The sequence below is a fragment of the Mytilus californianus genome, unplaced genomic scaffold (assembly GCF_021869535.1).
Source record: "Mytilus californianus isolate M0D057914Y unplaced genomic scaffold, xbMytCali1.0.p SCAF_61, whole genome shotgun sequence".
Taxonomy (NCBI): Eukaryota; Metazoa; Mollusca; class Bivalvia; order Mytilida; family Mytilidae; genus Mytilus; species Mytilus californianus.
In genome coordinates, this window is record NW_026262714.1 from 372,539 (window position 1) to 385,679 (window position 13,141).

A 13,141-nucleotide genomic window follows, 5' to 3' on the forward strand; every position below is an offset into this window, starting at 1 on the left:
GTGGCAAATATTCCATGCATATTAAAGCCTTTGTGTCAGCAAATCAAATCGTAAAGATATTGCATATGTGTCTACTTAAACATTTGGTTTTTTGTATTTTCTGAGTGAAGAAAGAAAGAATTCTACAGAAACGCAGACACACACTTGCTTCAAATGTGTTTTCTGGAATAAAACCACTCTGCAATTTTAAGCATGCATCGCTATTTTGTCTTAAGTTCAAATAAAGTGGCAGTCATTGCATAGCAAAACTATACCTTATCCTGACTTAACTGTGCTGATGAAAAACTCAACATACCTTTAATTGCATAATAGAGCGCACTGGTTCCCGAAAGTTGGGTAGTATAAAAACAGGTACTTCTGATCCGAGTAACTGTGCAAATATGGCCCCTATCATAATTTCATATATTTTTTTTATTATTCACGAGAAACTTTCGTCAAGGGTTCTACAGTGATCCCAAGACGTGGAGCCTTTCGTTTGATACCAATTAGTTATCCATTTTCTTATACTTTTGGACAAAGTTACAACTATGCGTAGGAACTATTTTGTTTAACATATGTACTACTTTCTTGTATGTTCTTTGTGACCGGGCCCGAATTATATACCTTCTGGGTGTCAAGCGCAAAATAAAGGAATTAACGCACACACAGTTTTGGAAAATTAGCGCAGCTCTACGTAAGTCTTACTAATAATTGTCCGGAGACATATACAAAAAAGCAAAAACTAAACGAAGAGGAAAATGACCAAACAAAAAACAAAAAAAATCTCCTTCTTTCGTTATTCTATGTTTTTTTATATCAACAATAGTCAGACTCTTTTTCAAATGATTTTGCGACTCTAGAAAAGCCGTTTTCAATATGCAATTGTCTTTGTTCTGTAATATTCTGTCCGGGTGTAATCACTTTGACTGCTTCTTCGGTAGTGTTAACATTTGATTCTTAACTGCAGTGTATATTGATTTTTCAGATCCACTCCGTGTTTTTTCTTTCTTTCTCATAAGACGATTGGCTAAATTGACAATCTCTCTGCATGGTCAACTAAGTGGAGTGTTTCTCCACAGTCCCGTTACATCTGGTACCACACTGACGTCAATTTCGACTTACGACTTTTTTTCAATCACGGAATGGTTTATATACCAGTGTGACTCTGACTTCGACTGAAAACAGATTTTAGCAGTTTAATCGTTTACGATGAAATTACGCTGTTTCTTCGTCTGTTGCCAATACTATTATTGTGACAGATATTTGACATAAAGTTTGGACATAGCTGACGTTACAATTAATAATTGTAACGTCAGCTATGTCCAAATTTTATGTCAAATATTAATAATTGTAACGTCAGCTATGTCCAAAATTTATGTCAAATATCGGTCACAATACTATACTGTGATATAAAATCTACATCTACTCAGATTGACGGCATAGCAAAACACTCTGTAACCAGCTTATTCTACGAAGGCCTGCGCTGAAGAAAGTCCAACGCTAAAATTCTAATTCCTTTGCTAATATACTTTTATTGACTATAATGCCATAATAATTTAAAAAAAAACTCTACCCCTTGCACGTGAAAAGTGATGATTATTTGAACAGCGAATCTTAAAAAGTTTTAAAAAAAAAACGCATTTCATACCGTTCAGTGTTGTGTTGTTGGCTAGCTGTTTTATTGATGTATACCTTGCATCTCCTTTTATTCATATTTTGTGTTTTATGTGTCAAAAAGTTGTTACCTATTCACTAAATATTGAAAATATTTCGCATTTTATAGTTGATGTTTATCATTTAAGAAATCTGTTTCACGGCACCCCCCTTTTCTGAAAAAAACCCCCAAAATAATACAAAAGGCAAACGTAAAACAAAAACACAAAAAATTGTTTTTCAATACATAATACGTAACAAAACAAGCTACTTCTTTCAGAGGTTAGCATACGATATATAGGGTTTGAAACCCTTATATAGTACACAATTTGCCAAATTTCCTCCGAGAAGGTATTGACAAAAATCTGGATCGTTATATACGTATTATATACGTTTGTAGGGTTTTTGCCATTTTTCGATTATTTTGAAGTCGTGATCTGCACAGATTAAAATTAAATAGTCCTAAAAATTTTAAACAACGAATCAATCATAAATGAATCTGTATCATGGTTTTTTCCTGATAACAAACACAAATTTTGGAAAACTTTGAAATATTTCCGTATTATAATATCTTTTTCATGAAATATTTTTACATATAACTTTGCATTGCAGGATTCGTTATCTAACCGCAGTCTAGTTAATACAGTCTAGATCTGTTGGGGAATTTTATAAAGATAAAAAAAAAAGATCTGTTGGGAACTTAGCCCTCGATGGGACTGAGTGCAACCCGTACGCACGTTGAGGCGGCGACGGGTTTAAATCTTAGCTACAACTTGTCCTATATCTCTCCTCGTAATGTTGTAAGATACAAGGGGGATACTAGAGATATACAAATAACTTTAGTATATTAACCTTGTGACATTTTCTTACACGTGTGTGTGTCCCGTCCCATGTCAGCAACGTTGTCGTTAACGATCGTATGTCATATCGTAATGTAGGTCCCCCCCTTTCTCCCCTTATATTTATAGAATTAAGTGTTAATAGCAGATCTTTGTCTCTGTTCAATTTATAGATATCTTTCATGGAATCGAGACAATTAAGAGCGAGTTAAATAGACATTTTTTTTTTTTTTTTGGGGGGGGGGGCATATTTGTCGTTGGGCTGCTGTTCCATTGACGTATAATCCACGATTCTAGTTCTATTTCACACTTAATTTTCCGTGTATATTACTGGCGGAAAATAAATATAAATCTGATATCACTAATGTGACATATTGTTAGGACACCTGTCTATTGTTGAAGATTACATGTCTCCCTCAAGATGTCTTTTTGTTATTTCTGTAGTTTGGTTGCTGTCGCATTGACGTATACCTCACACCTCCTTTTATTCATGCAGCACTTACTTTTCCGTGTGTACTGATGGCTGAATTTTTTTTTATAAATCTGATAGGCAAAGCACTGCCAGTTTTTCTTTGTATCAAATATAGTGGATTGATTTGATTGTTTTCTGCTAAACGTCCAGTGGCAAATATTCCATGCATATTAAAGCCTTTGTGTCAGCAAATCAAATCGTAAAGATATTGCATATGTGTCTACTTAAACATTTGGTTTTTTGTATTTTCTGAGTGAAGAAAGAAAGAATTCTACAGAAACGCAGACACACACTTGCTTCAAATGTGTTTTCTGGAATAAAACCACTCTGCAATTTTAAGCATGCATCGCTATTTTGTCTTAAGTTCAAATAAAGTGGCAGTCATTGCATAGCAAAACTATACCTTATCCTGACTTAACTGTGCTGATGAAAAACTCAACATACCTTTAATTGCATAATAGAGCGCACTGGTTCCCGAAAGTTGGGTAGTATAAAAACAGGTACTTCTGATCCGAGTAACTGTGCAAATATGGCCCCTATCATAATTTCATATATTTTTTTTATTATTCACGAGAAACTTTCGTCAAGGGTTCTACAGTGATCCCAAGACGTGGAGCCTTTCGTTTGATACCAATTAGTTATCCATTTTCTTATACTTTTGGACAAAGTTACAACTATGCGTAGGAACTATTTTGTTTAACATATGTACTACTTTCTTGTATGTTCTTTGTGACCGGGCCCGAATTATATACCTTCTGGGTGTCAAGCGCAAAATAAAGGAATTAACGCACACACAGTTTTGGAAAATTAGCGCAGCTCTACGTAAGTCTTACTAATAATTGTCCGGAGACATATACAAAAAAGCAAAAACTAAACGAAGAGGAAAATGACCAAACAAAAAACAAAAAAAATCTCCTTCTTTCGTTATTCTATGTTTTTTTATATCAACAATAGTCAGACTCTTTTTCAAATGATTTTGCGACTCTAGAAAAGCCGTTTTCAATATGCAATTGTCTTTGTTCTGTAATATTCTGTCCGGGTGTAATCACTTTGACTGCTTCTTCGGTAGTGTTAACATTTGATTCTTAACTGCAGTGTATATTGATTTTTCAGATCCACTCCGTGTTTTTTCTTTCTTTCTCATAAGACGATTGGCTAAATTGACAATCTCTCTGCATGGTCAACTAAGTGGAGTGTTTCTCCACAGTCCCGTTACATCTGGTACCACACTGACGTCAATTTCGACTTACGACTTTTTTTCAATCACGGAATGGTTTATATACCAGTGTGACTCTGACTTCGACTGAAAACAGATTTTAGCAGTTTAATCGTTTACGATGAAATTACGCTGTTTCTTCGTCTGTTGCCAATACTATTATTGTGACAGATATTTGACATAAAGTTTGGACATAGCTGACGTTACAATTAATAATTGTAACGTCAGCTATGTCCAAATTTTATGTCAAATATTAATAATTGTAACGTCAGCTATGTCCAAAATTTATGTCATATATCGGTCACAATACTATACTGTGATATAAAATCTACATCTACTCAGATTGACGGCATAGCAAAACACTCTGTAACCAGCTTATTCTACGAAGGCCTGCGCTGAAGAAAGTCCAACGCTAAAATTCTAATTCCTTTGCTAATATACTTTTATTGACTATAATGCCATAATAATTTTAAAAAAAACTCTACCCCTTGCACGTGAAAAGTGATGATTATTTGAACAGCGAATCTTAAAAAGTTTTAAAAAAAAACGCATTTCATACCGTTCAGTGTTGTGTTGTTGGCTAGCTGTTTTATTGATGTATACCTTGCATCTCCTTTTATTCATATTTTGTGTTTTATGTGTCAAAAAGTTGTTACCTATTCACTAAATATTGAAAATATTTCGCATTTTATAGTTGATGTTTATCATTTAAGAAATCTGTTTCACGGCACCCCCCCTTTTCTGAAAAAAAAACCCAAAATGATACAAAAGGCAAACGTAAAACAAAAACACAAAAAATTGTTTTCAATACATAATACGTAACAAAACAAGCTACTTCTTTCAGAGGTTAGCATACGATATATAGGGTTTGAAACCCTTATATAGTACACAATTTGCCAAATTTCCTCGAGAAGGTATTGACAAAAATCTGGATCGTTATATACGTATTATATACGTTTGTAGGGTTTTTGCCATTTTTCGATTATTTTGAAGTCGTGATCTGCACAGATTAAAATTAAATAGTCCTAAAAATTTTAAACAACGAATCAATCATAAATGAATCTGTATCATGGTTTTTTCCTGATAACAAACACAAATTTTGGAAAACTTTGAAATATTCCCGTATTATAATATCTTTTTCATGAAATATTTTTTACATATAACTTTGCATTGCAGGATTCGTTATCTAACCGCAGTCTAGTTAATACAGTCTAGATCTGTTGGGAATTTTATAAAGATAAAAAAAAAAGATCTGTTGGGAACTTAGCCCTCGATGGGACTGAGTGCAACCCGTACGCACGTTGAGGCGGCGACGGGTTTAAATCTTAGCTACAACTTGTCCTATATCTCTCCTCGTAATGTTGTAAGATACAAGGGGGATACTAGAGATATACAAATAACTTTAGTATATTAACCTTGTGACATTTTCTTACACGTGTGTGTGTCCCGTCCCATGTCAGCAACGTTGTCGTTAACGATCGTATGTCATATCGTAATGTAGGCCCCCCCCTTTCTCCCCTTATATTTATAGAATTAAGTGTTAATAGCAGATCTTTGTCTCTGTTCAATTTATAGATATCTTTCATGGAATCGAGACAATTAAGAGCGAGTTAAATAGACATTTTTGTTTGGGGGGGGGGGGGGGGGGGGCATATTTGTCGTTGGGCTGCTGTTCCATTGACGTATAATCCACGATTCTAGTTCTATTTCACACTTAATTTTCCGTGTATATTACTGGCGGAAAATAAATATAAATCTGATATCACTAATGTGACATATTGTTAGGACACCTGTCTATTGTTGAAGATTACATGTCTCCCTCAAGATGTCTTTTTGTTATTTCTGTAGTTTGGTTGCTGTCGCATTGACGTATACCTCACACCTCCTTTTATTCATGCAGCACTTACTTTTCCGTGTGTACTGATTGGCTGAATTTTTTTTTATAAATCTGATAGGTAAAGCACTGCCAGTTTTTCTTTGTATCAAATATAGTGGATTGATTTGATTGTTTTCTGCTAAACGTCCAGTGGCAAATATTCCATGCATATTAAAGCCTTTGTGTCAGCAAATCAAATCGTAAAGATATTGCATATGTGTCTACTTAAACATTTGGTTTTTTGTATTTTCTGAGTGAAGAAAGAAAGAATTCTACAGAAACGCAGACACACACTTGCTTCAAATGTGTTTTCTGGAATAAAACCACTCTGCAATTTTAAGCATGCATCGCTATTTTGTCTTAAGTTCAAATAAAGTGGCAGTCATTGCATAGCAAAACTATACCTTATCCTGACTTAACTGTGCTGATGAAAAACTCAACATATCTTTAATTGCATAATAGAGCGCACTGGTTCCCGAAAGTTGGGTAGTATAAAAACAGGTACTTCTGATCCGAGTAACTGTGCAAATATGGCCCCTATCATAATTTCATATATTTTTTTTATTATTCACGAGAAACTTTCGTCAAGGGTTCTACAGTGATCCCAAGACGTGGAGCCTTTCGTTTGATACCAATTAGTTATCCATTTTCTTATACTTTTGGACAAAGTTACAACTATGCGTAGGAACTATTTTGTTTAACATATGTACTACTTTCTTTGTATGTTCTTTGTGACCGGGCCCGAATTATATACCTTCTGGGTGTCAAGCGCAAAATAAAGGAATTAACGCACACACAGTTTTGGAAAATTAGCGCAGCTCTACGTAAGTCTTACTAATAATTGTCCGGAGACATATACAAAAAAGCAAAAACTAAACGAAGAGGAAAATGACCAAACAAAAAACAAAAAAAATCTCCTTCTTTCGTTATTCTATGTTTTTTTATATCAACAATAGTCAGACTCTTTTTCAAATGATTTTGCGACTCTAGAAAAGCCGTTTTCAATATGCAATTGTCTTTGTTCTGTAATATTCTGTCCGGGTGTAATCACTTTGACTGCTTCTTCGGTAGTGTTAACATTTGATTCTTAACTGCAGTGTATATTGATTTTTCAGATCCACTCCGTGTTTTTTCTTTCTTTCTCATAAGACGATTGGCTAAATTGACAATCTCTCTGCATGGTCAACTAAGTGGAGTGTTTCTCCACAGTCCCGTTACATCTGGTACCATACTGACGTCAATTTCGACTTACGACTTTTTTTCAATCACGGAATGGTTTATATACCAGTGTGACTCTGACTTCGACTGAAAACAGATTTTAGCAGTTTAATCGTTTACGATGAAATTACGCTGTTTCTTCGTCTGTTGCCAATACTATTATTGTGACAGATATTTGACATAAAGTTTGGACATAGCTGACGTTACAATTAATAATTGTAACGTCAGCTATGTCCAAATTTTATGTCAAATATTAATAATTGTAACGTCAGCTATGTCCAAAATTTATGTCATATATCGGTCACAATACTATACTGTGATATAAAATCTACATCTACTCAGATTGACGGCATAGCAAAACACTCTGTAACCAGCTTATTCTACGAAGGCCTGCGCTGAAGAAAGTCCAACGCTAAAATTCTAATTCCTTTGCTAATATACTTTTATTGACTATAATGCCATAATAATTTAAAAAAAAACTCTACCCCTTGCACGTGAAAAGTGATGATTATTTGAACAGCGAATCTTAAAAAGTTTTAAAAAAAAACGCATTTCATACCGTTCAGTGTTGTGTTGTTGGCTAGCTGTTTTATTGATGTATACCTTGCATCTCCTTTTATTCATATTTTGTGTTTTATGTGTCAAAAAGTTGTTACCTATTCACTAAATATTGAAAATATTTCGCATTTTATAGTTGATGTTTATCATTTAAGAAATCTGTTTCACGGCACCCCCCTTTTCTGAAAAAAAAACCCAAAATGATACAAAAGGCAAACGTAAAACAAAAACACAAAAAATTGTTTTCAATACATAATACGTAACAAAACAAGCTACTTCTTTCAGAGGTTAGCATACGATATATAGGGTTTGAAACCCTTATATAGTACACAATTTGCCAAATTTCCTCCGAGAAGGTATTGACAAAAATCTGGATCGTTATATACGTATTATATACGTTTTGTAGGGTTTTTGCCATTTTTCGATTATTTTGAAGTCGTGATCTGCACAGATTAAAATTAAATAGTCCTAAAAATTTTAAACAACGAATCAATCATAAATGAATCTGTATCATGGTTTTTTCCTGATAACAAACACAAATTTTGGAAAACTTTGAAATATTCCCGTATTATAATATCTTTTTCATGAAATATTTTTTACATATAACTTTGCATTGCAGGATTCGTTATCTAACCGCAGTCTAGTTAATACAGTCTAGATCTGTTGGGATTTTATAAAGATAAAAAAAAAAGATCTGTTGGGAACTTAGCCCTCGATGGGACTGAGTGCAACCCGTACGCACGTTGAGGCGGCGACGGGTTTAAATCTTAGCTACAACTTGTCCTATATCTCTCCTCGTAATGTTGTAAGATACAAGGGGGATACTAGAGATATACAAATAACTTTAGTATATTAACCTTGTGACATTTTCTTACACGTGTGTGTGTCCCGTCCCATGTCAGCAACGTTGTCGTTAACGATCGTATGTCATATCGTAATGTAGGCCCCCCTTTCTCCCCTTATATTTATAGAATTAAGTGTTAATAGCAGATCTTTGTCTCTGTTCAATTTATAGATATCTTTCATGGAATCGAGACAATTAAGAGCGAGTTAAATAGACATTTTTGTTTGGGGGGGGGGGGGGCATATTTGTCGTTGGGCTGCTGTTCCATTGACGTATAATCCACGATTCTAGTTCTATTTCACACTTAATTTTCCGTGTATATTACTGGCGGAAAATAAATATAAATCTGATATCACTAATGTGACATATTGTTAGGACACCTGTCTATTGTTGAAGATTACATGTCTCCCTCAAGATGTCTTTTTGTTATTTCTGTAGTTTGGTTGCTGTCGCATTGACGTATACCTCACACCTCCTTTTATTCATGCAGCACTTACTTTTCCGTGTGTACTGATGGCTGAATTTTTTTTTATAAATCTGATAGGTAAAGCACTGCCAGTTTTTCTTTGTATCAAATATAGTGGATTGATTTGATTGTTTTCTGCTAAACGTCCAGTGGCAAATATTCCATGCATATTAAAGCCTTTGTGTCAGCAAATCAAATCGTAAAGATATTGCATATGTGTCTACTTAAACATTTGGTTTTTTGTATTTTCTGAGTGAAGAAAGAAAGAATTCTACAGAAACGCAGACACACACTTGCTTCAAATGTGTTTTCTGGAATAAAACCACTCTGCAATTTTAAGCATGCATCGCTATTTTGTCTTAAGTTCAAATAAAGTGGCAGTCATTGCATAGCAAAACTATACCTTATCCTGACTTAACTGTGCTGATGAAAAACTCAACATATCTTTAATTGCATAATAGAGCGCACTGGTTCCCGAAAGTTGGGGTAGTATAAAAACAGGTACTTCTGATCCGAGTAACTGTGCAAATATGGCCCCTATCATAATTTCATATATTTTTTTTATTATTCACGAGAAACTTTCGTCAAGGGTTCTACAGTGATCCCAAGACGTGGAGCCTTTCGTTTGATACCAATTAGTTATCCATTTTCTTATACTTTTGGACAAAGTTACAACTATGCGTAGGAACTATTTTGTTTAACATATGTACTACTTTCTTGTATGTTCTTTGTGACCGGGCCCGAATTATATACCTTCTGGGTGTCAAGCGCAAAATAAAGGAATTAACGCACACACAGTTTTGGAAAATTAGCGCAGCTCTACGTAAGTCTTACTAATAATTGTCCGGAGACATATACAAAAAAGCAAAAACTAAACGAAGAGGAAAATGACCAAACAAAAAACAAAAAAAATCTCCTTCTTTCGTTATTCTAAGTTTTTTATATCAACAATAGTCAGACTCTTTTTCAAATGATTTTGCGACTCTAGAAAAGCCGTTTTCAATATGCAATTGTCTTTGTTCTGTAATATTCTGTCCGGGTGTAATCACTTTGACTGCTTCTTCGGTAGTGTTAACATTTGATTCTTAACTGCAGTGTATATTGATTTTTCAGATCCACTCCGTGTTTTTTCTTTCTTTCTCATAAGACGATTGGCTAAATTGACAATCTCTCTGCATGGTCAACTAAGTGGAGTGTTTCTCCACAGTCCCGTTACATCTGGTACCATACTGACGTCAATTTCGACTTACGACTTTTTTTCAATCACGGAATGGTTTATATACCAGTGTGACTCTGACTTCGACTGAAAACAGATTTTAGCAGTTTAATCGTTTACGATGAAATTACGCTGTTTCTTCGTCTGTTGCCAATACTATTATTGTGACAGATATTTGACATAAAGTTTGGACATAGCTGACGTTACAATTAATAATTGTAACGTCAGCTATGTCCAAATTTTATGTCAAATATTAATAATTGTAACGTCAGCTATGTCCAAAATTTATGTCAAATATCGGTCACAATACTATACTGTGATATAAAATCTACATCTACTCAGATTGACGGCATAGCAAAACACTCTGTAACCAGCTTATTCTACGAAGGCCTGCGCTGAAGAAAGTCCAACGCTAAAATTCTAATTCCTTTGCTAATATACTTTTATTGACTATAATGCCATAATAATTTAAAAAAAAACTCTACCCCTTGCACGTGAAAAGTGATGATTATTTGAACAGCGAATCTTAAAAAGTTTAAAAAAAAAAACGCATTTCATACCGTTCAATGTTGTGTTGTTGGCTAGCTGTTTTATTGATGTATACCTTGCATCTCCTTTTATTCATATTTTGTGTTTTATGTGTCAAAAAGTTGTTACCTATTCACTAAATATTGAAAATATTTCGCATTTTATAGTTGATGTTTATCATTTAAGAAATCTGTTTCACGGCACCCCCCTTTTCTGAAAAAAAACCCCAAAATAATACAAAAGGCAAACGTAAAACAAAAACACAAAAAAATGTTTTCAATACATAATACGTAACAAAACAAGCTACTTCTTTCAGAGGTTAGCATACGATATATAGGGTTTGAAACCCTTATATAGTACACAATTTGCCAAATTTCCTCCGAGAAGGTATTGACAAAAATCTGGATCGTTATATACGTATTATATACGTTTGTAGGGTTTTTGCCATTTTTCGATTATTTTGAAGTCGTGATCTGCACAGATTAAAATTAAATAGTCCTAAAAATTTTAAACAACGAATCAATCATAAATGAATCTGTATCATGGTTTTTTCCTGATAACAAACACAAATTTTGGAAAACTTTGAAATATTCCCGTATTATAATATCTTTTTCATGAAATATTTTTTACATATAACTTTGCATTGCAGGATTCGTTATCTAACCGCAGTCTAGTTAATACAGTCTAGATCTGTTGGGAATTTTATAAAGATAAAAAAAAAAAAGATCTGTTGGGAACTTAGCCCTCGATGGGACTGAGTGCAACCCGTACGCACGTTGAGGCGGCGACGGGTTTAAATCTTAGCTACAACTTGTCCTATATCTCTCCTCGTAATGTTGTAAGATACAAGGGGGATACTAGAGATATACAAATAACTTTAGTATATTAACCTTGTGACATTTTCTTACACGTGTGTGTGTCCCGTCCCATGTCAGCAACGTTGTCGTTAACGATCGTATGTCATATCGTAATGTAGGTCCCCCCCTTTCTCCCCTTATATTTATAGAATTAAGTGTTAATAGCAGATCTTTGTCTCTGTTCAATTTATAGATATCTTTCATGGAATCGAGACAATTAAGAGCGAGTTAAATAGACATTTTTTTGGGGGGGGGGGGGGGGGGCATATTTGTCGTTGGGCTGCTGTTCCATTGACGTATAATCCACGATTCTCGTTCTATTTCACACTTAATTTTCCGTGTATATTACTGGCGGAAAATAAATATAAATCTTATATCACTAATGTGACATATTGTTAGGACACCTGTCTATTGTTGAAGATTACATGTCTCCCTCAAGATGTCTTTTTGTTATTTCTGTAGTTTGGTTGCTGTCGCATTGACGTATACCTCACACCTCCTTTTATTCATGCAGCACTTACTTTTCCGTGTGTACTGATGGCTGAATTTTTTTTTATAAATCTGATAGGTAAAGCACTGCCAGTTTTTCTTTGTATCAAATATAGTGGATTGATTTGATTGTTTTCTGCTAAACGTCCAGTGGCAAATATTCCATGCATATTAAAGCCTTTGTGTCAGCAAATCAAATCGTAAAGATATTGCATATGTGTCTACTTAAACATTTGGTTTTTTGTATTTTCTGAGTGAAGAAAGAAAGAATTCTACAGAAACGCAGACACACACTTGCTTCAAATGTGTTTTCTGGAATAAAACCACTCTGCAATTTTAAGCATGTATCGCTATTTTGTCTTAAGTTCAAATAAAGTGGCAGTCATTGCATAGCAAAACTATACCTTATCCTGACTTAACTGTGCTGATGAAAAACTCAACATATCTTTAATTGCATAATAGAGCGCACTGGTTCCCGAAAGTTGGGTAGTATAAAAACAGGTACTTCTGATCCGAGTAACTGTGCAAATATGGCCCCTATCATAATTTCATATATTTTTTTTATTATTCACGAGAAACTTTCGTCAAGGGTTCTACAGTGATCCCAAGACGTGGAGCCTTTCGTTTGATACCAATTAGTTATCCATTTTCTTTTACTTTTGGACAAAGTTACAACTATGCGTAGGAACTATTTTGTTTAACATATGTACTACTTTCTTTGTATGTTCTTTGTGACCGGGCCCGAATTATATACCTTCTGGGTGTCAAGCGCAAAATAAAGGAATTAACGCACACACAGTTTTGGAAAATTAGCGCAGCTCTACGTAAGTCTTACTAATAATTGTCCGGAGACATATACAAAAAAGCAAAAACTAAACGAAGAGGAAAATGACCAAACAAAAAACAAAAAAAATCTCCTTCTTTCGTTAT